We start from the raw sequence: 5,391 nt of genomic DNA on the forward strand, positions 1-5,391 counted from the left end.
TACCAGTCCTAGGCAACCACTAATCTATTTTCTGTCTCTATAGCTTTAGCTATTTTGGATATTTCATATAAATAACATCATACAACATGTGGCCTTTTGTGACTAGCTTCCTTCACCTAGGATGTTTTTAAGGTTTATGCATATTGTAGCATGTATCAGTACCACATTTCTTTTTATTGCTGAGTAATATTCCATTGTATGGATAGACCACATTTTCTTTATCCACTCCTCGGCTGATGAACATTTGGGTTGTTTTCACTTTTTAGCTCTTATGAATAATGCTGCTATAACGTTGCACGTGCAAGTTTTTGTGTGAACGTATGTTTTTATTTCTCTTGGGTACATGCTTAGGAGTGGAATTGCAGCATATGGTAACTTCATGTTTAACCTTTTTAGGAACTAGCAAACTGTTTCCCAAAGAAGCTGTACCATTTTACATTCCCATCAGCAATGTATGAGGGTTACAATGTTTCCAAATCCTCTCCAGCACTTGTTATTATCTCTCTTTTGATTATAGCCATCCTCGTGAGAGTAAAGTGGTATCTCACTGTGCTTTTGACTTGCATTTCCCTGACGACTAATGACATTGAGCACCCTATCATGTGCTTATTGGCCATTTGTATATCCTCTTTGGAGAAATATCTGTGCAAATACTTTGCCCTTTTTTAAACTGTGGAATTGGATTATGTCTTTTCATTTTTGAGTTGCAAGATTTCTTTATATATTCTGGATACAAGTCCCTTGTCAGATTTATAATTTATGATAATATTTACTGAGAATCTACCACACGTTAAGCACTACACTAATTGATTCCCAGTTATTATCTTATTAAGTCCTCAAAACAAATTTATGAGAGTAGGTACATTAATTATCATTCCTATTTATAGATGAGAAAACTGAGGCACAGACACCCAAGGTTACACCATTAGTGAGTAGTGAAACCAGAATTTGATTCCATGCAGTCAGGTGCCAGAAATCACACTGTGCTCACTACCACTTAGATTTACATGTGCAGCCTCCCCTTCTGCATCAGGAAGAATCTGGCCAATAAAGATTATTCTCTACATATTTCGCTGGATGCTTTTGTTTTTGTTTTTGTTTCTGTTTTTGTTTTTGGCTGCATTGGGTCTTCATTGCTGCACACAGGCCTTCTCTAGTTGCAGCGAGCGGGGGCTGCTCTTCAGTGCGGTGCGTGGGCTTCTCATTGTAGTGGCTTCTCTTGTTGTGGAGCATGGGCTCTAGGCACACGGGCTTCAGGAGTTGTGGCACATGGGCTCAGTAGTTGTGGCTCGTGAGCTCTAGAGCACAGGCTTAGTAGTTGTGGCACACGGGCTTAGTTGCTCCGCCACCTGTGGGATCTTCCCAGACCAGGGCTCAAACCTGTGTCCCCTGCATTGGCAGGTGGATTCCTAACCACTGTGCCACCAGGGAAGTCCCTTCACTGGATGCTTTGAAAATATGGTAGACAAGCATCCCTGAAGGAACAGGATTTCATTAGAGAAATATTTTAGAGCATAAGTCCCTAATGTATGTTCTGTATAATTTTAGCCCAGGGAGTAACTCCTTAAACAGTGTTCGAGAACAAATAGCCTAAAATATGCTGCATGTTCCACCCCTCTCTGGAAGATTCATGATGCATCTTAGTACATTAAAGTCTAGGAGAATTCCCGCAATCAAGAAATGTATTAACCTTTTGAGTGATCATGCATTTGCAAAACCTATATACCCCCCAAATCCCAAACTCTCAGAATATATTTTAGAAAATGCCTCATGAAATAAATGTACACTCCACAGGAGGAGGCTAGACAATCACTCTGTGTTTCTAAAATATATAATCTCCCATGATATTTTATGCCCTAAAGCTTCAGGGATCAAACATAGGCGAGCTTAAACCAAGACCTTGACCTGCTTTCCACTTTCCTCGGCCTTGTTTTATATGCATAAGATCAACACCTTAAAAGGTGAAGAAGAAAGTCTGTCATTGCTCAGGTAGCTATTGTCCACATCTCTATCTAAATTTTACATCTCTGACCCGTCGATGCAGAACAAACCTCTTATTGTTAGTTATTTTTATTGTAAGTAACCAGTTTTCCATTTCCTTCCCCGTCATTGCTTTTCTGTGGATGGGAACCATTTGTGTCATTCAAAATGTGTTCACTTACCCATCTCAGATATTGTTTCAGAGTGGCAGACTCTGAAACATGTTCTCTAACTCATAAGTGGATTACATCTAGAAGCTGAGGACCAAGAAATGTACGTATAAGCTGTGTGAACTGGACACTAAACAAAATCAAATATCTGTATTCTTAATTTTTAAAAGAAGTGTGAGAAAGGGATATGAAGACATGTAACTTCCAAAAAGAATAGTTCTATAACAGTATCTATCCCATAATGTTCTCGAGTTAATCATCTGAGACAAATGATTGTTGATTTAGTTGTTTTAGAAATATCAGTTTAGGAAAAATGCTGAATTTGATGCATTGATAGTGATTAACAGGGCAGGCTCTTAGATTGCAACTCGTTAGGCTCTTTATCAGTTAGCTCTTGCTCCGTAACAAACTACACCAAATGCAGAAGCTTAAAAAAATAATCACTTATTCTTTCTCACCCACCACTCACTACAGCAGAGCTTGGGTGGAATCAGCTGGGCTTGGCTTCATGCTGTTGGTTGGGTCTAGGCCTGCTTGACATGTTTCTCTCCCTCTTTGGATCAGTGGTTTAACTGGCACATGTTCTTCTCATGATAGCAGCAGAAATGAAAGAGGACAAACTCAATCACAGGAGTACATTTCAAGTTTCTGCTTGCATCATTTCTGCTAATATCCCATTGACCAATTCAAGTCGATGACCAAGCTCAAAGGCAACAAGCGGTGAGGTACACTCCACCCACCAAGAGACCAAAGCAAGTCACACAGCCAAGCCCAAAATCAGTGGGATGGGCATATGTGCTCCTCCCCTGGAGCTGTGGGTGAGAGCATGAGTATTTCTGTACAATAATCCAATCTTTTACAGGCTCCCAGTCTTGGTTTTGCCACATATCAGCTATGTGGCCTTAGAAAAGTGTCTTAACCACTCTGTTCCTCAGTTTCTTCTTCTGTAAACTGGGGATAAAATAGTGCTTACGTTAAAGCATTCTTTGATGAGTGAATGAGGAAATGCACGTAAAGCGTTAGCAATCATTACTTGATTACCTATCGCCACCATTAGCAGTTGCAAGAATGGTCGAAATACTATAGAGACTTAATTTTTCCTTACAAAGTAAAACAAGGGTTCCCGAGTCATCAGATGCTAATACCAAAGCATTTTTTAAAAGGCCGAACTTCTTTTCAATAGAGAAAATGTTTACATTAATGTAATGGAAAATCAGAGAGATAAAGCTGATTGGAAGTTCTGACCCAATGCTAACCCTATAACAACTATCTAGGAAAAAAATGAAAAATATATATATATGCCTTAGTTATCTGAATATGTTATACAAAATCTTATCTACTTTTTTAACCTAAATTACGGAAAGCTGAATTACCCAGATAGTTGCTTCAGTCCTCCATATCATTTTGTATAAATTTGCAAAACAAAGGGGAGGGGGGAAAGTGGCACTACATTTTCATAATAACAAACATGCATTATAAGGAAAAACATTTTAAGACTATTAAATAAACCTTTATATAGGAGTATTGCTAAAATCAGGGGAGCTACCAATACAGTATCCTACATAGAAAGAAAACTATTGTGGTCCGTTTTTTCATAACTCAGTTGTAAAAGTAATTCAGCCCAAACTCATCAGCTTTTTCTGAGAAACTGACTTAAATATTTATTTATTTATTTGGCTGCACCGGGTCTTAGTTGCAGCATGCGGGCTCTTAGTTGCGGCATGTGGGATCCAGTTCCCTGACCAGGGATCAAACCTGGGCCCCCTGCATCAGGAGCGCAGAGTCTTAACCACTGGACCACCAGGGAAGTCCAAACTGACTTAAAATTGAATCATCTTCCAAGAGTATACATTCTACCCATTTGACTCCTACCCAAACAGCTTGAATTGTGAATTCTGCTTCCTCCTCAGGACTTCAGAAGACCTTACTATCATTCCCATTGATTCAACACTTACCTATATCTCTGAATGGGGACAAATCTTTTTCTAGATACTGTAAACATGGCTCATTCCCCAACACAAATGGAATCAAGTTAAGGGCTTATGTCTCTTCAAACTGCCCTAAGGACTTAGCCCAGTAACTTTGGCATAGAGGGTATTTCCTAAGTATTTGACTAACTGAACCAGTTGTCTACATAATGACACATTACTTCAGTCTACAGCAGATGTACAAGCAATGTCCAGAGAACTTTTATTAATGACTAGAAAATCATCATGTTTGTGTGAATAAGTGAAAGCTGTCTGCATCTTCTCTACCTAGTAACATCTGTACTTCTAGTTCTCTTTCTCATACTGACTTACAGGGTCAAGTAGAGATTAAACCTTTTTAGACTAGTCTAATTCAGCTACAAATATATAAATATATCAATAAAGAATCCCCACAGTAGGACTATTATGAATCATCATAGCAGCCTTGATTCTGAAATTACTACACACACACACACACACACACACACCCTTAATCACCACGGTCTGTTAACCCTGTCTCCTAAATATTTCTTAAACTCTCAACATCTCTCTCTCTCTCTCTTTCTTTTTTTTTTTTTTTTTTTTTTTTTTTTTTTTTTTTTTTTTTTTTTGGCGATATGCGGGCCTCTCACTGTCGTGGCCTCTCCCGTTGCAGAGCACAGGCTCCGGACGCGCAGGCTCAGCGGCCATGGCTCACGGGCCCAGCCGCTCCGCGGCATGTGGGATATTCCCGGACCGGGGCACGAACCCGCGTCCCCTGCATCGGCAGGCGGACTCTCAACCACTGCGCCACCAGGGAAGCCCTCTCTTTCTTTTTTTTGGCTGCGCCATGCCAGCATGTGAGCTCTTAGTTGCGGCATATGGGATCTAGTTCCCTGACCAGGGGTGGAACCCACGTCCCCTGCAGTGGAAGCGTGGAGTCCCAACCACTGGACCGCCAGGGAAGTCCCTTAAATTTTCGACATCTCTCTATTTCTGTTGCCACTAGCCATTACTGGTCTTTTAGATTACTGCAACTGTCGCCGTCCTCTTCTCGCTGAGGGCTTGCCTCATTCCAGTCCATTCTCCAAAATTCAAATTTAATTATGAGGGATCAGGGAAAAAAAATGACAATAACATTTATAGCTCCTCCCATCAAGTGGTAGAATTTATTTCTCTACTCCTTGAATCTGAGCTTGGCCCTGTGACTTGCTTTGGCCCATAGGACATTAATAAATAGGACCCAAGCAGAGGCTTCAAAAGTGCTCACACATCTTGGATTTGAAGAATCGATA

The 5,391-nt window shown here is 40.3% G+C and overlaps 1 non-coding gene across 1 annotated transcript; it reads right to left on the bottom strand.

The window, feature by feature from the left end:
* Positions 1–3,884: 3,884 nt before the first annotated feature.
* Positions 3,885–3,957, bottom strand: TRNAR-CCU (transfer RNA arginine (anticodon CCU)). The gene has a single exon. It is a non-coding gene; the product is annotated as a tRNA-Arg (tRNA).
* Between the last annotated feature and the right edge of the window lie 1,434 nt (positions 3,958–5,391).

The sequence above is a fragment of the Aethalodelphis obliquidens genome, unplaced genomic scaffold (genome assembly GCF_003676395.1).
Source record: "Aethalodelphis obliquidens isolate GAN/ISIS:26980383/991018 unplaced genomic scaffold, ASM367639v1 scaffold107, whole genome shotgun sequence".
Classification (NCBI taxonomy): Eukaryota; Metazoa; Chordata; class Mammalia; order Artiodactyla; family Delphinidae; genus Aethalodelphis; species Aethalodelphis obliquidens.